The 24081-nt window shown below is 35.9% G+C and overlaps 1 protein-coding gene and 6 non-coding genes across 7 annotated transcripts in view; 4 read left to right on the forward strand and 3 right to left on the reverse strand.

The window, feature by feature from the left end:
• Positions 1 to 24081, forward strand: part of LOC101897111 (ecdysone receptor) — a 188050-nt gene that overhangs the window by 14312 nt on the left and 149657 nt on the right. The window lies entirely within an intron of this gene.
• Positions 13565 to 13637, forward strand: TRNAR-ACG (transfer RNA arginine (anticodon ACG)). The gene has a single exon. It is a non-coding gene; the product is annotated as a tRNA-Arg (tRNA).
• Positions 14102 to 14174, forward strand: TRNAR-ACG (transfer RNA arginine (anticodon ACG)). The gene has a single exon. It is a non-coding gene; the product is annotated as a tRNA-Arg (tRNA).
• Positions 16676 to 16748, forward strand: TRNAR-ACG (transfer RNA arginine (anticodon ACG)). The gene has a single exon. It is a non-coding gene; the product is annotated as a tRNA-Arg (tRNA).
• On the reverse strand, positions 17062 to 17135 carry TRNAN-GUU (transfer RNA asparagine (anticodon GUU)). The gene has a single exon. It is a non-coding gene; the product is annotated as a tRNA-Asn (tRNA).
• On the reverse strand, positions 23488 to 23561 carry TRNAN-GUU (transfer RNA asparagine (anticodon GUU)). Its single transcript has one exon. It is a non-coding gene; the product is annotated as a tRNA-Asn (tRNA).
• On the reverse strand, positions 23767 to 23840 carry TRNAN-GUU (transfer RNA asparagine (anticodon GUU)). Its single transcript has one exon. It is a non-coding gene; the product is annotated as a tRNA-Asn (tRNA).

Here is a 24081-nt window from a genome sequence, read left to right on the forward strand (position 1 = left end):
CTGTCTCTAACATAATTAGCTCAAAAACAAACGCACAGTGGAATTAAACGGATACGAAAACTTTATCCGGATAAATTTTTTTATATGAAAACCTGATTTGGATAATATTTTCTAAATGCAAACCCTATCTGGATAACATTCTCTAATCGAAATCCTTATCCGGATAAAATTTCCCATACGAAAACTTTATCCGGATAAAATTTTCCGTACGAAAACCATACAAAATTTTTACACAAAAACTTTAACCGGATAAAATTTTCTACCCGAAATTATTATCCAAATTACATTTTCTCTGCGAAAACTTTATCCGTATAACATTAACTATATGAAAACATTATTCGGATAATATTTTCTATTCGAAAACATCATCCGGATAACATTTTCTATTCGAAAACCTTATCCGGATAACATTTTCTATTCGAAACCAGATCCGGATAAAATTTTATTATCTGGATAACATTTTCTATACGAAAACCTTATCCGGATAAAATTTTTTATACCAAGACCTTATCAGAATATGATTTTTGGTGCGAAAACCTTATCCGGATAACATTTTCTACACGAGAACCTTATCCGGATAAATTTTTCTATAAGACAACCTTATCCGGATAACATTTTCTATAGGAAAACCTTATCCGGATAACATTTTCTATTCGAAAACCTTACCCGGATAAAATTTTCTGCACGAAAACCTTATTCGGATAAAATTTTTTATGTGAGAACCTTATCCGGATAACATTTTCTATACGAAAAAATATCCGGATAACGTTTTCTGTACGAAAACTTGATCCGGATAAAATTTTTTATATACGAAAATAATACGGACAACATTTTCTACACGAGAGCCTTATCCGGATAAAATTTTCTGGACGAATCCTTGTCCGGGTAAAATGTTCTATACGAAAACATTATCCGGATAACATTTTCTATTCGAAGACATTATTCGGATAACATTTGCTATTCGAAAACATTTTCCGGATAACATTTTCTATTCGAAAACCTTATCCGGATAACATTTTCTATTCGAAAACCTTATCCGTATAACATTTTCTATTCGAAAACCTTATCCGGATAACATTTTCTATTCGAAAACCTTATCCGGATAACATTTTCTATTCGAAAACCTTATCCGTATAACATTTTCTATTCGAAAACCTTATCCGGATAACATTTTCTACCTGAAAACCTTATCCGGATAACATTTTCCATACGAAACCCTTATCCGGATAATATTTTCTATACGAAACCTTTATCCATAACATTTTCTTATCCGGATACAATATTCTAAAGGAAACCTTTATGCGGATAATATTTTCTCTGCGAAAGTATTATCCCTATAAAATTTTCCAACCTTCATGGCACTGGGCACAGTGCATGTTTTTATTCGATTGCCGAGTGCATCAGTACGAAGAGAAAATGAAATGTTCTCTCGCGCTGTGTATCCTCCCTCATCTCATGTTTTCGTATAATTTCATTGCTTTGTCGTCGTTTGTTGCTATTTTTGTTTTCTGCAAATATTCGCCTAATTGCTAACAAACAAATCAAGTGCAATTTTGCATGCAACGAACATATGTGGCAACATAGAAAACATGTACATTCATGCACACAAACATAACGACACACATATATATAACTTCCTCTCTGCTGCACTCTCGCTTTTTTGGTGGGTATCTCTTGTTTATGTTGTTATTCTTTTCGAGGCTGAACTTTATCTGACTCTCCGACAAAGAACACCTATTGCTCCCCTTTATTTTGCATTTCTGACGGAGAGAGAGAGTGCATTTCAGCTGTGCATGCTGGTCTGCACGTTTACCATTCTGCATGACGTTCGTAGCGAAACATGAATGCCAGAATATGCATCGTGTACGAATGTGTGTTTTTGTTTTCATTACAACGTAATGAGTAAGGAGGGAGGGAGGGGGGGAGGGAGGGAGGGTGGTTTGGCTGCCTGGTTACAACTGTGGCCGCCTGACTCTGTTTGGTTGGGTATGCAACGCACAATGGTTTATTTGTTGTTTCTCTCTCTCTCTCTCTCTCTCTCTCTCCCTACATGTTTTATGATTTGTTGTTTATTTCATATTCCTCGTCGTCGTTGTCGTCCGTCGTTTGCGTTGCCAAACGATTGCACATTGCATTGCGTTCTTTCTGAAAAATTCCTAACCTACACCACATGAAAATTATTGCGATGTCGGTCGGTCGTTCGTTGGTTCTCCTATCTTTATTATGGTGGTGCTTGCTCATTACCGCGCTCTCTCTTTCTCTCTCTCCCTCTCCCCCCAACTTGCGCCTATCTATCTCTCCGAGTGCTTAATGTACTCTAGGGGGCAAGGTAGATGTACTAGGTAATCGCATCAGCCCAGCTGACGGCACCATTAAATGTCAAAACAAATTGTTGTAATGAAGAATTCGCCCTAAATGAATGCAACAACAAATTTGTTTATATTGTCTTCCCTAAAAGTACCTTTTTATAATTTTCAAATAATTTAAGAGCAAGTTAAGAGTGAAACCAGTAAAAAAAGTAAAAGAAAATTAAGGAAGGAGGTTAGAATGGAGTGCAGCTTTAAGGATTAAGTTAGCCTCAACATCTAAGATTTCCAAAGCACATCACGGGAAGTAGTGCAAGAATTCGACTCTTGTCATTTGCAGTTCCGGGAAACTTTCGGTTTAAACCAGTAAAATATAGTCATTATAAGTTTCTTGGATTAAAAAATATCGCAATACTACAATTAATACTTATTTTACTCTTATTTGTTTTACAATAAAAACTTTTATTGCGACGTTCGTTTACGACGAGAGGCACACAAAATAAAATGTAAACAAACACCTCGTTTCTGATTGGTTGAAACAAATTTGCCGCAACCTATAAATGTCATGGCGAATCTATGTTTTTCGCCTTAGATGTCAATTTTGACATTTGAGGGGACCACAAAAGTTGCTTTGTTGTAGCAATTCGCCGATGCGGTTACCTGTTAGATCTACCTTGCTAGGGGGTTTGTTCTGGGCTTTCGTTGTCTGTTGGCATTCTACGGGACCCCGACCGATAACAATGGGAGCAGGGTTCCCCTTTCGGCCCCTTAAACAGATAGGCAGACATACAGAAATGTTCCTACATAATAGCTATGGTATAAATAAATAAATAAACAAAACGTTTTTAATCTAAATACAATAACAAATAATACAGAACCCTCCAAAGGAGAACTGAAGTAAAACCCCCCTGACGACACGCCGATAATGAAAACAAGTTGACGGTGAAGTTTGGTGTTTTTCTTGAATTCTAGGGTGGGGAGGGAAGGAGAATAAGGCCAGCAATTGAGTTGTGGATATTGTTTATTGACAAAACATTAAAACAATAATAACTCTTCTTCTTGAAATCAACTAAAATAAGTAGTTCTGGGAAGGCACTTTGTTGTGACGTCAGCGGCTCTGCTGCTGCGATATCTGTCTGCAATATAGGATGTTACAATTGTTATTGAAGTAGTTGTAAGGAAATGTTAATCTTTGATTAAACCAAGTAATTGTCGGAAAAAAGATGAAGATGGAGAAAAATAAACATAGATTTATTGTGATTTTTATACCCTCCACCAGCGCATAGGAAGGAGGGTATAGGAGGTGGAGGTAGAGGTAGAGGGTATATTGACTTTGTCATTCTGTTTGTAATTCCTCGAAATACTCACTTCAGACCCAACAAAGTATATATATACAGGTTGAGATGAAAAAACTGCAGCCAACAACAGATTGCTGTCATTTCTAAGCCACTCCTCCGACAGCTGTTTAAAATATTCCAGTGACAGTTCATTATATTGTTTACAAGCGTACAATAGCTTTTTGGTAAGAATTTTCCAGAAAAAAGTTATTCGTGACGGAATTTCAGCGTGATAGTAAGATTTCTTTATATTTGACTGGAAAACCACAAGTGGCTATCGCAGCGGTGCTCAAAACCGTATTCTAGAACATGAAGAGAAAAAAGATATAATTTAAGAGAAAATTAAAATTCTGTTTTTCTTTATATTTTACGGTTCTATTTAATTGTTTTTAAACACGAATGTTTGCCAAAATAATTTATAAAGCAAATGGATAAAAAATATTTGTATAAATAATGACTTAACACTGTTTTATTCTTGATTTAAATAAGCAAAGAGAAATTTGACTGAAAAGAGATATTTCTTTTTGAGCACCGCTGCTATCGTAAGATCACTGCAGCATTTAAATGTGAAAAGTCTTTTGTGTTCCGTACCATCGCTCGTTACCGATTACGTGATACTGGTAGCCCGACGTTAAGGAAGTGGCGGAAGAAAACAGCAAAATCAGCTGAAGTGGTTCGAAAAGTAAAGAAGCGACTTGATCGAAATTCGCGTCGCAGTGGCCGCAAAATGGCTCGTGAGTTGAAAATCTCGCTATATTCCATTCGGCAAATACTGAAAAAATGAGCCCGACGTAAAGCCATTGAAATTCCAAAAAGAGCAAGAATTTACACCGCAACAGAAAGAAAATAGACTCAAAAGAGCTAAAGAATTGCTTCGCTTGGCCGAAAGTGGTGACCTACCGAATTTGGTTTTTTCAGATTTCTCCAATGAGAAAAAATTCGTTGTCCAACAGTTTGTAAACAATCAAAATGATCCGCTCGTGTCTACTTGCCAAAGAGGTCAGCTGAAAATGTGCACCTTCGGTTGGCCAGCACAACTCAAGGGCCGCCCATGGTGATGGTGTGGGCCGCCATACTAGCCGATGGTCGCTCTCCACTCGTATAAATCGACTGTGGCATCAGAATAAATTCCGAACATTACTGCGAAAATATTCTGGAGGGTGTATTAAAACCTTGGGCACGCAAAGCATTTTGGCCGCATATCTTGGACATTCCAACAGGACTCAGCACCATGGCACTCAGCACACGCCACCCAAGAATAGTTATAAAATGATGTTCCTCGCTTCATTTCCAGCGCGCAATGGCCCCCAAAATCTCCGGATACCAATCCGTTGGACTATTGTGTCTGGAGTATTTTGGAAAGCAAGGTTGGCCCTAAAAATTATCCAAGTGTCGATCACCTCAAGCAAACGCTTTGCCGGGAATGGGCCAAAATACCGCAGAGCAACAGTGCAGTGTGTGGGCAGTGTTTGACGGTTTCATTGGCCGTTTGAAGGCCATAACTCGTGCCAAATATGACCAATTCCAACAAATCTAAACTTATTCTAAAATTTGATGCTATTTCCGATATTTTTTGCTTTTATTCAAAAAAAAAAAAATGTAAAAACCATGGCATTGGATTTATTGTAGTTTCTTTATCTCACCCTGTAGACAACCCCTTATTTTCGGTAAACTGAAAAAGATTTTCTTCTGAAGGGAAACCCTCAAAAATCCAAAGGGTCCGACCCCAATGAGCTAAAAACGAAGGACCTTTTAGTCCTAGGTAATAAAGAGATTAGAGGGGTAACAATCTTCCCTAAGGGTGACCTAAGCCATGCAAGCTCATTTGTACAAGATATGATGTGCAGATAAAAGCATATGTAGGACATGCGGAGAAGTTGATGAAATGTGGATTCTTTTCTCTGTCAATACCCAGCGTTTGCAAATATCTGAGTCCAATTCTTAGGGGACGACTCCATACCAGACCTTAATCCAGGTCATGGTAAATAAAAAAAAAACCGTAAAAGTAAAATAATAAACCCTAAACATCCCATCCTCCAAAGACTCTAAATTTGGTTGTCTCAAAGATCTTCCTTCTGATCGTCTATGGTGACTCTCCCCTAGTCTTACCTCAAGAGCAGCTTAAGATCGTCTCTATAACAAGCATTTCTTTTGGCCTAAAAGACTTTTTCTCTTGTATTTGAAGACTAGCTTCCTGACGCCTTTTGGAAACGCTTATTATTCCATCTTCGACCAAAGACCCCCCTACAAGACTTCCTCTGTCGGCCATTTAAACACACACATTTTCGTCTGGTCTCATTTTAGTGACATCTTGTCTAAATAGACCCTCTTCTGATTCCTTTGTGCCCGCTGTAGATTTACCCTACAGGTTATGTATGAATTCTCCCTTCCTTTAACTAACAAGTAAAAAGCTATAGGTTCGGCCGGGAGGAACTTTGAATACCCTCCTTGAATACCCCTAAAATCCGTAAAAAATTCTGTTATCGAATGTAGCCGTATATTAGGATCTATACGACGATGTGGACCTGCATAGGCAGCTTTTGTCATATGCTATTACAATATTCAAGTGCGAAACTTGAAAAAATCTATTTAAAATGTAGCTAAAATCATTAAAATACCGAATATAGGGAGGTACCATGGGGGTTATAAAACGTGGACCTGCACAGATAATTTCCTGGCATAGGCTGTAGTATCCATTAGGAACTTCAAATACAAAATTTGAAAGAATTCCGGTAAATAATGTCGCTAAAATCATCAAAATACCGAATATCGGGGGTACTATTATATGGGGGCTATACGAAGACGTGGACCTGCTCAGACAATTTTCTGTCATAGGCTGTAGTATTCATTACGAACTTCAAATGTGAAATTTGAACCAATTCCGGTAAATAATGTCACTAAAATCATCAAAATACCGCATATCGGGAGGTACCGTTATATGGGGGCTATACGAAGACGTGGACCTACATGGCCCATTTTAAATACCAAAAGTCCTGCAGACATAATACACATTTGAGTAAATTTTTATCAACTTACTTCATTTCGGTTAGAAGCTAGAGCCATTTCCACAGACGGACAGAGGGATAGACGAAGGGGCATTGCTAAATCGACAAAGAATTTTATGCTGATCAAGAATATATATACTTTGTGGGGTCTAAAATGTAGATTTCGAGGTGTTACAAACGGAATGACAGACTTAATATACCCTCCATACTATGGTAGAGGGTAAAAAAATAATTCACTTTGGTCTTCCACTAATTTCTTGCATTCCCTTGAGTCTCTCTCTCCTGTTCTCCCTCAGCCCTCTTCTCCAGTTGATATCCCTAGTCATAAAAACTAAGTCGAAATTTGCTACTGATTTACATTTGCCCCCCACAACAAGCTTTTGTTTTTTGGCCTATATTGACTTAAGTGTATGTTCAGCAGGACATTTGACATTTTTTCCCTCTCTTTTCAACCTAACCTAACCTAACATCTGGTCATCTAAAAGGTTCATGGTCGAATCCTTCTCCCTCAGAAAATCATTAGAGTTCGCCTTAAAATCTGTATTCTTGTCATTTTTAGAAGCTTCGTTTGGTTGCCTGTAAATCATATTCGAAAGCGGTCTCATGTTATTTATTTTACGGCACGACTTTTTCCCAAGGAAGTTTTAAATTTTAAATCTCTTCGAAACGTAGAAGTAATTGTCACTTTCCTCCAATAGGTATGTGAAATTCTGAACATTCTTATATACATCCTCCCATTTTTATTACCACTCTACACTTCATAGATACATTCAAACACATGTAACAAATTAAGAAATCCCTCATTCACTTTAAAATTAAAAAGCAAATGCGGCGGGCAAGGGGAAAATAAAGACAAAAGTCTCGACTCGCGACCCCCCAAGAATAACAGAAAATGGTTTGGGGTAGGCCATGGTTGGTTTTTTGGGCATGACAAGAAATTCTAGCTGAAGCTTAACTCCCCGGCTCCTTTTTCCCACAGCAGACAGGCAAGGCAGCAGAAGCAGCAGCAGCAGCAATTGAAGTAAATATCACGAATCAACGACGACGATGACGAAGGCAAAGACGTCGACATACTCACTTTTCAATTTAGGGGGCACAAAATATGCTGCGCAGACATTGACGATTACACGCACACACACACACACGCGCACACAACGAATACGGCAACTTGGGTACTTCTTCCCTTATTTCCCTTTTCTGGTTATTTTTGTTGTTGTTATTTTTTGCATGGCAGACATATCCTCAGTTGTAAATTTTTACAACAAAAATAAACATGAGACAGACAGATTGACAGAGGGACAGACAGAACGACAGACATTCAGTCAGTCAGTCAGTTGGTCTCTGCAACGGCCATGATAACGATAACGAATAAAGGAGACTGGCGACAAAGACATAAGTATGCGTCTGTCTGTCTGTCTCCGTATTCCTGCCCGCCCTCCTTTTCGCAAAATATGCCAAAGTTCCACACAACAACGTCTGGATTGGGTTAGGTTAGGTTTCGGTGCGGTTCGATTCGGCTAATGTTGGCAAAATTGTTGTCTGCTGTTGTTGTTTGTTTTTTCTTCTCATGGTTCCTCAATTCGGTTCTCTTCTCTTCTACTCGTCTCATTTTCGTTTGCTGCGTTTGCCATTCATGTTGTTGTTGTTGCTGCTGCTGTTCTCCCCTGCTGCCGCTACGTCGTTGTAATTTGTGGCCCCTATAATGCTGAGCCCTCTTCGTTTTATTTCGCATAGAACTTTTTTGTGGTTGTTTTTTTTTTTTTTGGTTTTCAGTTTTGTTGCTTTTCGAGAGACAAAGGAACCATATCTCATCTTATTTCCCAGCGGAAATTTATGAGGGTCGTTGTGGGAAACTTGTTTTTGTTGTCGATTTTTTTCAATAGTAGAATAATTTTTAAAAAAAAAAATGATCAAAAGTTTGGAAAATTATAAAACTGGAATTTTAATAAATTAATTCGTAAAGTCCCTGACTTGAAAGTGAAGATTGTATTTTTCAGCTTCAGGGTACGAAATAAATTTTTGACTGTTGGCTCGTATTATCCATGCCAGGTAGGCTTCTATTTTCACCTAATGCTCCATAAAGATTTTAAGCCAAAAAATTCCTTCTGATTGCCTATTAAGCTTTGAGTCTTGAGGAGTCTAAAGGCTATGTTCGATCTCTGGTATCATGGCTCGTTTCTTATCATCTACCAAGATCCCCTCCTTGTCTCCTAAAAAGGATCCCTCCTGGTCATCTATTTAGACAGTCCCACAGTCTATTACGATTCCCATCCCGGAATTTATAAAGGCTTTTATTTTCGCTACAAAAATCTCTATTATCCGATCGTCTTGTATATACTTCCGATCGCCTTAAAACACACATTTCTGGATCTCTTTCTGGACACAGTAAAACTCGCTTCTGTTCGCATTTTAGGCCTATGGTCGCCTATTAAGACATAGTTCTGTTCCTCTACAACTTCCTTCTGGTCTCAATGCTGAATTCCCTCAGGTCGTCAAACAAATTTCTTCATAAATTCATACTCCTTAAGTTGCCTAGAATGGCTCCCACCTTGCCTCTCCCATTAATTCCCTTCTTGGCTCTATAAAGACCCATTTTTTCGTCGAAGAAATACTGGCTGTCGGTGTTAGATTAAGATCTCTCGTCTCAATATTTTCTTCTGTCGTCTACTAAGGCTTCTTTATCGTCTGTAAACAGTTCGTCTACTTAAATAAGACCTCGCTCGACTATGGAGATGTTCTTAAGATTATATTTTAAGGTTTTAAACGGCTTCAATTACTTTTCGATAGGCTTCTTTTCAGTCTTCTTCAGGTGTCCTCTGTCTTCAGATCTCCTAAAAGGGTTTTCTTCATATCATCGGAGACTCTTATCTTATCACCTATGAAAAATCATCTTAACTCATTTTTAGCGGAGTCAGACTCCTTTTTTTACTCGCCAGCCGGAGTGTCGAAGAGTAGGAAATTTACACGAAGTTAACTCTTTACTCTTTTGTGTTATGTGGGATCTCTCGCGAGTTAACCCTTTTTTAAAAATAAGAGTGAGAGTCAAAATGCCCGAAATAGAGTCGCAAGGACTATAAGAGCACTCGGCACGAATATAATTGGTTCGATTTTGAGCGGATTTTAATATCACACGAAAGCGAGCCAAACCACCTACCCGATTTTATTCGAGTGATAGAAAAAAGGGTATGCTCGCAATAGTACTTGCGCTCGAATTTGAGTGACTCTCACACTTTACTTGAATTCGAGCGAGCTTTTTGCAAATATGTTATTAATTTCCTTCAATAGCTACCGTAACATTCCTCGCTTTTGTGTTATGTGGAAGCTCTCACGAGATACTCCATATGTAAAAAAATTGCAGTCTAAATTCCCGAAGAAGAGAGAAAGTGGCAAAAACCAAAGGAGTACTTGGCACTTGAAAAATAATCTGTTCGATTCAGAGCGGATTTCACTATCACTCAAAAACGCTCAAATTCTAATTGCTCTTATTCGAGTGACACAGAAATATAGAGTATGCTCGCAAAAGTACTTACGCTCGAATTCGAGAGATTCTCACACTTTTCTTGAATTCGAGCGAGAATGTTGGAGCTATGTTCTTTAGTGATCTTTTAAATTTCCCTTGGGAAGTCGCAATTTTTTCCCCAGCTCCTGCATGATCTCCTCACAAACTCCTTCTTCTCGCCTTCAAAGCTACCATTTGGTTTTCTTTGGTCTACCATCTGATCTGTTTTTTGGTCTTTGAAAAATAATGTATTTATTTCCGTAATTAATTCTTTTGAGGCTCTTCAGATAGTGTTTTGTAAGTCTTGAAAGAGATATTTCAATTGAAGTATTCACTGAAAAGAGCGGTTGAACTAGTTCGTGGCTATATGAAGGCGTAGAAATAATAGCCTGAAGATCTTTTCAAAAATCGGTTTATGCTACCCATTTCCTGGGCTGTCAATCCTTATAGGAACTTGTAGGATTCTTGGCCTAAAGATCCTTTCAAAAATTGTCTTAAAAATTCAGGCCCTTTAGTCATTGTGTCCTTTAAAAAATGTTGCTAAATAACTTCACGTCCCTTGGTCCAGATATCCTCTCAAAATTGTTCACTGCACGAATAATGACCTGAATATCCTATCAAGATAGCTGGCGGAACATTAAGATACTTCTACTTAGAAAATGATAGCCTGAAGATATTTTCAAAAATCAAAAACTTGGTAAAATGTGTAGGATTCTTGGCCTGAAGATCCTGTTAAAAATCGTCCTAAAAATCCAGGTCCTTTAGTCGAGGTATCCTTTAAGAAATCTGCTAAAAAACTGCACGTCCCTAGGTTTAGGTATCTTCTCAAAAATCGCCATGAACACTGCAAGAATAATGACCTGAATATTCCTTCAAAGATCAATGGCAATCCTTAAAAAATGTCCCCCTATTATTATATCCTTTAGATCCTTTAAAAATCGGTTTGAAGGCTATCCATTTCTTGGGCTGTCAATCCGTTTAGGAACTTTGTAAAAATTGTAAGTTTCTTTGTCTAAAGATTTTTTACAAAAGGACCTGCAGAGACAATTTTCTGTACCTATGAGGAACTTCAAGTACGAAATTTCAAACAATTTCGGTGAATATTGTAAAAAAAATCATCAAAATAACGAATATAGGGAGGTACTGATATATGGGGCCTATACGAAGACCTGGATAACTTTCTGACAATTTTCTGTCTGAAAAAAACGATTAATTCTTCGTTTTTTTTAAGAGAACCATTTTTGATTGAGTTCGTTCAACAGCTCAATTAGGTAACTGTAGGAGCCCGAGTAAACACTTGAAATGACATAGTCCATTGGAAGACATAGTTCATTAGTTCCAAGGATTATTTAAAAAAAAAAAAAACTGTGAGGTCATGGTCCAAAGACTCTAAATCAGGTCGTCTTAAAGTTTTATCTACTGATGGCCAATGGTGACCATCCCCTGGTCTTACCTCAAGAGTCGTTTAGGATCTTCTCTACAGAAAACATTTTCGTTGGTCTAAAATACTTGTTCCCAGTCTATTTAAGGACTAGCTTCCTGAAGACTTAAAAAAACGCCCATTATCTATTTTCCGACCAAAGGACCGCCCTACAAGACTTCCTCTGTCGGCCTTTAAAAATCCACTGTAGACTCGAAGCACTTCCTCATTTTGGTGAATTTTCGCCTGGTCTCATTTTGGTGGCCTCAGGTCTAAATAGACCCTCCTCTGAATCCTTCACGTCAGCTATAGCTTCACCCCAACATGTTATCTATAAATTCTGTTAACTAACAAGTAAAAAAGCTGTAAGTTCGTGCGGGCCAATCTTTGAATACCCTCCACCATTTGGAACGAATTTGGAAATTTTCAAAAAAAAAAAATAAATAAATAAAAAAACCCTTAAAAAATCTGTTAAAATCTGAAATCTTATAAGTTATTAAAATATTTAAATGTGAAATTTGAAAAAAAAAAATCGGTGAATAATGTAGCAAAAATTATCAAAATACCGAATATCGGGAGGTTCCGTTATATGGGGGCTATAAGAAGACGTGGACCTGCACAGAAAAGTTTTTGTCATAAGCTGTAGTATCCATTACGAACTTCAAATGAGAAATTTGAAACAATTCCGGTAAATAATGTCGCTAAAATCATTAAAATACCGAATATCGGGGGTACCGTTATATGGAGGCTATACGAAGACTAGGTTCACGTCTTCGTATAGTACTCATATATGGCCCATTTTTAATACCAAAAGTCCTGTAGATATAATACACATTTGAGTACATTTTTATCAACTTACTTCATTTCGTTCGGAAGCTGGAGTGATTTCCATAGACGGACAGACGGATAGACGGACAGACATTGCTAACCCTCCATACTATGGTGGAGGCTATAAATATATGGCAATTTTGTCCTCGATTGTGACTGATTTCTTGTCGTCTCTTGAGTCTGTCTCTTGTTCCGCATAGAGTCTCTCTCTCTCTCCTCTTCCCCGAAAGAGTTCCTCTTCAGTCCTCTCCTCCAACGACTATTTCAAGTCATGAAAACTAAGTCGTAATTTGCTACTGATTTACATTTGTCTTCACAAGCTTTTGGTTTTATAATGAAATAATATTGATTTCAATTATTCTAAAACTATTTTATTCAGCACTGCCTTTGTTGTTGTTGTTTTCCCATCATTCACTCGGGCAGTTGCTAATTAAAACGCTGACCGTTAAATATGCACACACAAACGCCATATGATTTTGTCGATGCTGTTGTTGTTGCTTTCAATGGCTAATTAATTAATTATTTCCGCTTAGAGTTTATTGACTTTTTGATTTACAACAACAGCAGCAGCAACAACTACAACAACAGTAAACACTCGCTGTGTTTTTCTCACTTTGGCTCTGTAACCGAACTGAACTGAATTCCTTTGTTCTTTGGAATGTTTTGAATATTAAGCAGTTTTGCTTTTTTTTTTTTGCTGCAATTTTGTGGCACTAACATTTTTCTCAGTTGATAATCAAATGCAAAAACTCAATATATTTTTTCACAAGGTTTTTTTTTTTCTTTTATAAAAAATTGTGAAATTATTTATTGTTATTGGAAAAATTCCATTCGTCCGCAAATCTGTAAAGGCGCAACAATTTGTTTCATTCCAAGTTTCAAAACGTAAAATTATTTCCCAAATTGGAACCAAAAACCACTTGTATTTGCTTTCCAAAACAAAAATCGTTCATTTCATTCAAACATAAATTTATAGCTATGTAGGTATATTTTTATACACACACTTATTTATATATTTGAACATATGCCCATTCATTATTAAATAATATTTATGGTCGTCCCCCCTCCCCCTCGGCCCCTTCAAAACCGGTTATCATCAACCACAAGTTCTTGTTGATGGTTTCTCACGACATCAATGAACCCACTGTGAGCATGTGTGACAAACATGTGGTCCTGTGGCGCAATGGATAACGCGTCTGACTACGGATCAGAAGATTCCAGGTTCGACTCCTGGCAGGATCGAGTGAAATTTTTTTATTTTTATTTTTTTATAAGAATAAAATAAATTTTTATAGGAAATTTAACAATAATATAATCTTAGCGACAAGGAAAATATATTTCTTTTTTTTTAATATTTAATTAATGAAATTCTAAAAGGGAGTGAAAGAAAGAAAAAATGGTTAAGGGAGATGATTTAATAAAATAAAGTCTTTATAGCCAATTCTGAGCAATATTTTAGGCGACTGGAAGAGAGTCGAGAGACGTCCACGAAGTCATTGAGATAGTTTTGTAGACCTACAAGGGGGTTATTTTCAATAGATGACTAAAAAAGAGTCTGTATATCACAAAAACTACAACAACAATTTTATGGACTAGGGTAAAATAAAAAATATTCTTAAAAAGACATCAAAAATGGCATAACTGAACTGTGTAGTTGTTAATTATCAGACATCATGTGTGCTACATTGCGTCCGTAGCCAACAGGTGGTCCTGTGGCGCAATGGATAACGCGTCTGACTACGGATCAGAAGATTCCAGGTTCGACTCCTGGCAGGATCGAGAAGAATTTTTTAATTTTTATTATTTTTTTATAATTTGATTTTTTAATATTTCCTCAATCACCTAAATTGTTTAAGTTACAGAAATGTATATGGGATATCACAAAAATGGTAGTATGGATATAGGAACAAAAAACAAGTAAAAAATCTGCTAAATTCGGCCCGGCCGAACTTTTAATATCCTAAATCATTTGGGAGGAACTTGACAATTTTCAAATAATTCCGAAACATACCGTTTACATAATGGCCTTTATATATGCGACGTCGTGCAGCTGCATAATTAATTTTTTGTCATAGTCTGTAGTACCCATTAAGATCTTCAACTACGAAAATACTGAATATCGAGAGGAGGGCTATACGAAAAGGTGGACGGACATGACCTATTTACGAACGGGCAAAATACACATGTGTGCAAAATTTTAGCCTTCTATCTCAATTCGTTGGAAAGATAGAGTGATTACAGCAGACGGACAGACAGACAAATCGTCTCAAAATTTTGCATATATATTCTCCAAGTAAGGTGAAGGGCATAAAAATAAAAATTCTATTTTTAATTGAATTTCCTTACATTTTGTGTGTTTTCATGGAGTCCGTCGTCATATATACAGGGTGAGATGAAAAAACTGCAGCCAACTTCAGACAGCTGTCATTTCTAAGCCATTCGTCCGACAGCTGTTAAAATTATACCAGTGACAGCTCATTATATTTTTTGCAAGCGTAAAAAAGCATTTCGGTGAGGATTCTCCAGAAAAAAAGTTATTCGTGATGGAATTCAAGCGTGATAGTGAGAGTTCTTTATATTTGGCTGGCGAACCACAAGTGGCTATCGTTAGAGCACTCCAGCATTTAAATGTGCACAAATCCCTTGTGCCTCGTACCATCGCTTGCCGATGTCAAGGAAGTGGACGGAAGAAACCAGCGACATCAGCAGAAATAATTCGAATAGTAAAGAAGTGACTTGATCGTAACCCGCGTTGCAGTTGCCGAAAAATGGCTAGTGAAACGAACATATCGCAATATTCCATTCGGCAAATATTGAAAAATGAGCTCAGGTCGGTTCGAGCCATTGAAATTCCAAAAATTGCAAGAACTTACAGCGCAACAGAAAGAAAATAGACTGAGAAGAGCTTATGAGTTGCTTCGCTTGGCCGAAAGTGGTGAACTGTAGAATTTGGTTTTCTCCGTCTCCGATGAGAAAAAATTCATTGTCCAGCAGTTTGTAAACAAACAAAATGATCCGCTCGTTTTACTTGGCAAAGAGGTCAGCTAAAATTGTGCACCTTTGGTTGGCCACCAGAACTCAAGCGCCGGCCGCCCATGGTGTGGGCCGCCATAGAAGCCGATGATCGCTCTCCGCTCATATTAATCGCCGTCGCATCAGAATAAATGCCGAATATTATCGCGAAAAATATTCTGAAGGGTGTTTTAAAGCATTGGACACGCAAACATTTTGTTCGCAGACCTCGGACATTCCAACAGAACTCTGCACCATCGCACTCAGCACTCGCCACCCAAGAATGGTTACAAAATGAGGTTCCTCGTTTCATTTCCAGCGCATAAAGGCTACCAAAATCTCCGGATACCAATCCGTTGGACTATTGTATCTGGAGTATTTTGGAAAGCAAGGTTGGCACTAATAAATACCAAATTGTGGATCACCTCAAGTAAGCGCTTCACCGGGACAGGGACAAAATAAAGCAGACCAGCATTCAGGCAGCGTGTGACGGTTTCATTGGCCGTTTGAAGGCCATAATTCGTGCCAAAGGTGATCAATTCGAACAAATCTAAACTTACTCTAAAATTTGATGCTATTTCCGATAGTTTTTGCTTTCATTCAATAAAATTTAAAGAAAATTAAAAATTATGGTGTTTGATTTTGTTGCAGTTTTTTCATCTTACCCTGTAAATGTTCGATTTTCTTCAAATTTTGCACATACCAATATTTTTTATCTGTATTAGATGAAGTATGAAAATGGAATACTTGGGTCCGCTATATCTGTTACCTCGCGCATACTTACACATTTTCCAAAAATTTTCACATATCCTTATATAGGAAGAGGAAGTAGACAATATAGTCCAAATCTGGCACGTTTTACTATTTATATCAGTCTTAGGTCAGATCCGAATTTGTCAATATTGCCCAACTGCTTCGGAAGGGCAACTCAAGTCTGTGGGGGAATACATATGTCGGCAAAACCGATAGATATTTTCTAATTTGTTTTTACTATTTTTTAGTGTGAATTTTCCCCAAATTATTCCAATAACTTATCTTCTCAGTCCACACCAACATTTTGGAATTATAGTTCTCAGAAATTTTAAACAGTTTCATCTATGTGTCAGTCACTAATTTTTTATTATTATTATTTTTTTTTATTATTTTTATTGTCTAAAAAAACGACGAAACGAAAAAATCGAATCAAAGTTCTGACACATGAAAGCTTATCAATTTACTTGAGAATGAGCAACAGTTGCTGTTACGCTCTGCGACCACGGTTGCCAAGTGGTCCTGTGGCGCAATGGATAACGCGTCTGACTACGGATCAGAAGATTCCAGGTTCGACTCCTGGCAGGATCGAGTTAATTTATTATTTTTAAATATAAATAATATTTTTTTTATAATAAAATACATATTTTTTAATTTATTGGAATTAATTATTAACAATTTCTTTAAATGTATATTTTTATATCAAATTGAAGACCTTAAAATTTACAGTCCGAGTATAGAATGTAGAAAGGAAAATTAATTCGATATTTTCTAATCGTTATCTAAATACATATTTTCATATAAGTCTGGCTTATATTTCGTGTTTTGAGTTTGAAAATAAAAAAATTATAAAATATCCATCTTTTAATTCCAAATAGAAAAAATTAATCCAAAAAGAGTTATGCGCCCCCGGGTGGGCTCGAACCACCAACCTTTCGGTTAACAGCCGAACGCGCTAGCCAATTGCGCCACGGAGGCCTTGAAGTGCCAACGGCCAATATATAATACGAAGTTGTGAGCGAAACTTTTAATTCATTTAGCAAATACCCACCGATGTACTATTTGCGAACATGCCTAACGTTCCCTTTGTTACCCATCATAACCTTTGGCATTACAACCAACAATTGCCTTTTATCTTGAATGGAAAATCTTTGATAAATTCCCATTTGTGTTGTGAATACTTTATAGCTTATTTTCTCATTCTTTCAACACAAATGAAGTTTTTTTTTCCCCGAACACATGGCTCCCATTTCACCTCTAAACCCTTTATTGATGGAGCTCCCTTTTCCCCTAAAGCCCCATTCAATTGCTGGCATTTCTCCACACGCTGACGTCTTTAACGCCACCACCCATTTCGTCGCCCAACATACTACGTACGTGTAGTTATTTAAGTGAGTGTGTGTGTGTGTTCGCTCACTCGCTCGGTCGTTCGTTCATTCGTTTGCTAAGTGTAAATATGCAATGCTTAAGTTCAATCTTAAAGTTGAAGGTCAGTTGATGTTTTATGTCATTCAACTTGCCATGTTGTTGTTGTTGTTGTTTAGCTTTTACTGCATATTCATGCAGTTGAGCAGCAGCAATGGCAGCCAGCCCCAACCAAGCAAAAACGCCAACAAAACGACGACAACGGCCATCCACAATCTCGTGCTGCACTCGTTTTATTTTATGAATGTCGTCGTTGTCGTCGTCGGATGGTTGGGGTTGTGTTTACAAAACGAATTCATTTTAGTTTTTCTTTTTTTTCGGCTCTCTGCTCACTCTCCCTGGCCATTACAACACCAAATAGTGTAAGAGACTCTCCCCAACCAAAAAACAAACATGAGAGCCTCTCAGCTCTCATTTACATCATAGACCGTTGTGAGTATGAGAGACAACTATTCGTGCTCCTCAACACTCAACTCTTTCAACCGTGAATAGGTATTTCAGAGGAAAATGAAAAAAAAACACCCCAAACAAGTGAAAACATTAGCGAAAATGTGCAAAAAAACAGCAAATAATTATTTTTGCTTCTCTGCTGGCGAATTTGTGCAGTCAGTTTTTTTTTGCATTTTTTTCGCTTTCAAAGAAAACAACACGAACGACGAACACACAATGAAAATACATTGTTGGGGCTTTGAAATGTTCTGTTGTTTTTGTTTCTTTTGGTATTTTCCCTGTCATTTGTTTCCATTGATTGGTTGTTGTCGGTCGGTTGGGCTGCCTGACTGCTCCACTACTCACTGCCATGTAAATTGAGGTGCGGTCGTTTATATTGTTGTTGTTTGTTTGTTTTTTTTTTTTTTTTCTGTGCAACTACTGCCGCCGTTGCTGAAATAGAATAGAATCACCCAGCATCGTTCATCATAATGCAGTACAATTTCCCCACAATTTCTAAACAGCAAAAAAAAAAATTAATTATTCACAAAAAAAAAACAACAGCAACAACAACTTGGCAATGAAATGAACGGGAAATGCTTTTTTGGTTTATAATTTCAATGAAATTGGAGGTCTTGGGGAGAAGACATGCAGAGCTTCTGGAAGAAGACTACTAGACTAGGTCTTCCATGAGGTCGTCTGGGAGAAAAGCACGAGGTTTTCTATTTGAGGTCCAGGAGGGATATCAATTATAAGACCTAGAGTCTTTTTTTTGAAAATATTCAGATAGTTCCAAAGAAAATTGATATCGGTTCTTTTTAATTAAAGAATAAAAAGATTTTATGTCCTCTATAAGACCTCAGGGTCTTCTACATACCTTCAAATCCACGAAATTTTCTACAGGAGATACCCATCTATTCTGCGAGAGAATCTCGCTTTGCGAAGACATCCAAGTCGTCTTTAAGGAGACTTTTTGGAGTTCTTTAAGAAAATCTCCAAGTATTTGGTAAATAAACTTCTAGGGTTCTGTGGTAACACCTTCAGGTTCCCCGTGAGGGGTCATACAGGTCTTAGATGAGAAGGATTCTGGACATTTTGGAGAGTTTTTTATATGAAAACCTCAAAGTCTTCTGTTAGAAGGCATCAATATTTTCTCTGAGAAGACTTCCAGTTCTATATCCACGTCTTCTTTTGAGAAGTTCTTTGAGATACCTCCATTCTTGTTTCAAAATATAAGATCTATAAATTTTCACCTTCCAGTCCTTAGAAGTACCCCACAGGTCTTCCGTCTTCTAGGAAAAAACCTCCACGTCTTCTAAGACAAGTTCTTGGAAAGACCTCCAGTCTTCTTTCGCAAGATATCCATGTCTTTTAGGAAAAGACCTATAAGTTTTCCATGAAACCACCTCCCTGTCTTTGAAAACACCACACAGGTCTTTCGTCTTCTAGGAAAAGACCTCTATATCTTCTAGTAGAGGTCTTCTCGGTCTTCTAGAAAAAGTCCTCTATGTCTTCTAGAAGAATACCTCTAGGTCCTCTAGAAAAAGAAGGTCTGAAGAAGGTCTGAAGGTCTTTTTCCTAGATAACCTAGGGGTATCTAGGATAAAGACCTTCAGTACGTTATTGGAAAACCTTTAGGTCATCTAGAAATAGGACCTCCAGATCCTCAAGAAAAATTGCTTTTTTAGAGTTCAATCCAGTCTTCTATAAAAAGACCTGAATCTTCCAGAAAAAGTCATCTTAGTCTTCTAGAAGTAGAAATCTAAATCTTCTCGGAGAATAATTCTAGTTCTTCTTAGTTCTAGATCTTCTAGGTTCCTCTAGGAGAATCCTGGGAATTGCCCTTATGTCTTCTGGGAGAGGATATGTGGGTGTTCTATCAGAAAATATATAGCTCTTCTGGGAGAAAACCCCCAAGTCTTCTTGGAGAAGACCACTCAGTCGTATATGAAAAGTCATCTATGACTTCTAGGAGAAGACCTAGATGACTTTTCTGTCTTCTAAGAAAATTCTACGTTGTCTATGAGAAGATCTTTAGGTCCTCTAGCGAACAACTCAGGGTCCTAGAAAAAGACTTCCAGTTTTTCTAAAAGAAGACCTCAATTATTGAATGTGTAGGTCTCTGGGTCTTCTAGGAGAAGAACTCCAGCTCTTCTATTAAAATACCTCCAGGTTCCCTTTACCTTCAGTTTTTTTTTTATAAGACAGCGAAAGGTTTTCTATAAATGTCCACCAGATTTTCTATGAAAAACCTCTTGTCTTCAATGAAAGATTGACCCCCGTTCTTGTGAAACATTAAACCCATATCTTCTATGAGAAGTCCCTCAGGTCTTGTATGAGAATATTTTCAAGGCTTCTATGAAAAGTCAAGTGAAAGCAATGAAAAAAACCTCGAGATCTTTTATGAGCCATTTAGGAGGTGACTCGAGCCCTAATTGGATGGTCTTGATTAAAAGCCTTTTGGGGAAATGCATAAATAAACAGTTCTGATATAAATCCTGTTACTAGAGGACTTTCCAAGAAAGACTAAAAACACAAACCCTCCTTTTTAGAACAGCCGTCAATATTCGCTCTGGAGATATTTTTATTTCTATAAAAATAGACCTTTTTTACAGATTTTTCAGGTCTTTTGCCTCTTGCGCTGTCATTCTGAGAGATATAATGTTTGATCTCCGTTATAAGGTCCTCCGTTTCTCCTATATGTATGTTCCTTTCAATCCGCTTTTGTCCCCTTGTACCCAATCATATATCCATCGAAATTTATGGCAACTCTGAACTACCAAAACAACGCCTGCGCTTTTTATTCATTGAGGACTTTCCACACACACATACATACACGCGTTCTCTACAACATGTCAAACGTCAACAATTCTCGCGCTATCGTTTTTTTTCTTTTCCTTCTAACGAATGTCAAAAATTAAGGAACTTTCCCTGCTTTTTGTGTTTATTTGGAAAATAATTAATTCATAACTTTACAAAGTGACAATGTGAATATTTATTCGAACCTACATCCATACATACATACATGCAAATGTACATTTGTGAATTACAAGTACGAAAGTCTTTTGAATGCGGCAAAGAAATGTTCCAAGTGCAGTGCTGTGTTGTGTGACCCTTGACGGGAGCGTGCCTTCCTGAAACGAGAATCGTGTAACCATTAAATATGACTCTCTCCCAACTCTCTGGGCCGCGAGCAAAGTTGTGACGTTTAATATTTGATTTCCATTTCGTTTATTTTTGGAACTCTGCGATTCACAGGTGTGTTGCAAACAAATGTGAAATTGTGCCGTCCAACAAACATTATTGTAATCCCCCTTTTTTGTTGGCTTTTTCGACAAATGCTCCCCCTGATTGCAGTGTTTTGTGGAACGATTTGGGAAAGATGCACTTCTCATTTGTTGTATGTTGCAGAAAGGGGTTAGGGGTTTTTGTTGTAGGTCAAGAACATTACTAATTGCATTAAATACCCCTCATAAAATATAAAATTAAAAGACACAAACTAAACATAAATAGTAATAAAAGTAACGACAGCATATTTTGGGGAAAATAATCCATTAGCAATAGTTAGTAGTCGTTAGTACATGTTTTACTCTTCTAGTCCGTCTAGTATATTTATTTTCAACTAAGTTCCATGGTAATACACCTATTTAACCGGAAAGAGAATTTCGGAAAGATTCCCATTTCATGAAAAAAAAATTAAAATTAATCTTGAACAAATATAAAACAAAAAATATGCGTTCCGGAATATTAAAAATATAAAAATATAAAACGTTTAAAATTATCAAAAACAAAAAGAAATACATAAATATTTATAAAAATGAATTTGGAAATAAAATAAATAACATAAATATATAAATAAATATAACAAAATAACATAAAAATTACAAAAAAAATACAACAAATAACGAAAAATATAAAGATAAAAAATAAAAATTAAATAATATAAAAATAATTATGAAAATTAAAAAAAAATATTTGAAAATGAACGAAACAAATATAAAAATATATAAATGGAAAAATAAAAAATAAAAATGAAATACTATGAAAATAAAAAAAATATTTTCATTTAAAAATGAATAATGTAAATGAATTAATTATAAAAAAAATATAAAAAATAAATAATGTAAATGAATTAATTATAAAAAAATATAAAAAAAAAAATAATGTAAATGAATTAATTATAAAAAAATATAAAAAATAAATTAAAAAATAGAAATATACATATAACAAAAAACAAAAATATATAAAAATAAAAAATATATAAAAATTAAAAATATATAAAAATATAAATAAAAAAATAACAAAAAAAAAATAAAAATAAAGCAATATGAAAAAATAAAAAGAAATTAAATAAAAAAAATAAAATAATAAAAATAAAACAATATGAAAAAATAAAATAAGAAAATAAAAATAAATAAAAAGATCAAATTAAAATGACCAATATATTTAGAAATAAAAAAGTGTATAAAAATAATCAAAGAAAAAAATAACAAATATAATAGTAAAAACATATATAAAAATAAAAAAAAAAATATATATATATATATATATAAATTATATAAACATAACAAAAAATATAAATATAAACAATATAAAATTAAAAAAGGGAAAAATGACAAAAAATATAAAAATAAAAAAGTATGAAAATAAAAACATAAAAATACGAATTTGTAAAAATAAAAATATATATAAATATAAAAATATATATAAAAATAAAAATATATATAAAATTAAAAATATGTATGACAATAAAAATTTATATAAAAGTAAAAAAATGAATAAAAATATTTATATATAAAAATAACAAATATGGAAAATATATAAAAATAAAAATAACAAAAAATTAAAAAATAAAATTATTTGTTGCTGCAAAATGGTTAGGGTTAATCCCATTATTGTTGTTTTTATAAAAACAATGTTTGTTTATTCGTGGAGAACGATGGTAATGTTGACCAGGGGTAAGGCAGGAAATACCTAGGTTTCGGAAATTGCCACCAATCCTCATCGTGTTTTAAGTTTGGGATATTCTCACCAGGAGTTATTTTTAAAATAGTAACTCCTATGACAAGAAACTAGGGTTTCGTGGCTCTTTCCGAAACCTAGGTAGATATTCCCTGCCTTACCCCCTTCTAAACATTACCATTTTTCTCCACTAACAAACAAATGTTGTTTTTTTAAAACAAGAGTAATGAGACAAAGTCGTCACACGGGTTATTTAAAACAGTTCCGTAGTTGTATCAAATATATTGATTATTTGGACCCCGAATTTTTTAAAACTCCCCAAAAGTCAAAAAAGGCCCCATTTATGACAAGCCTCCACATTTATGCCAAATTATAGTTGACACTATAACCTTCCAAAAATGCTACAATATGTGTTATTATCTTTCTTGGATCAGTTCCCTTGTTTTTTTTTTTGTCTGGAATAAAATAAAAAAAAAATAAAAAACTCAAAAATAGAAAGAACTAAAAAGTAATGCGCCCCCGGGTGGGCTCGAACCACCAACCTTTCGGTTAACAGCCGAACGCGCTAGCCAATTGCGCCACGGAGGCCATGTCTAAGCTGGCAGCTAACTACACACATGCAGCTCATGTTACCCGATATACGGCAAGAACATTCTGCTTATATTAAAAAGCTTTTTTTCAAATGAAGCTTTTTGCGATATGCAAAGCTTTAGAACATATACAATATGATGGTGAAGTTTCTAGTTGCCTTTATTTTTCATTTTACGTGTTCTATAACAAAAAAAGGGAAATGCGCCCCCGGGTGGGCTCGAACCACCAACCTTTCGGTTAACAGCCGAACGCGCTAGCCAATTGCGCCACGGAGGCAGATGTTGGCGGCGTGTCTGTATGGCGTTATTTGTCTTTGACCAAGAAAATTCTTTGTCATTTTTATTAAGGTTCTCGGATAACTTACTATTATGTCGATTGGAGGAAAATATCAGTGTTTCATGTTTACATTGAGGTTTAGTAGATAATGTGACATTTTAGAAGAGGTCAAAAACATATCTATACCATGGTAGAAAATATAGGTAGACACAGTTGCTGGGACAATGAACTGTCAAACCAA

The sequence above is a fragment of the Musca domestica genome, unplaced genomic scaffold, assembly GCF_030504385.1.
Source record: "Musca domestica strain aabys unplaced genomic scaffold, Musca_domestica.polishedcontigs.V.1.1 58, whole genome shotgun sequence".
In the NCBI taxonomy this organism is placed as follows: Eukaryota; Metazoa; Arthropoda; class Insecta; order Diptera; family Muscidae; genus Musca; species Musca domestica.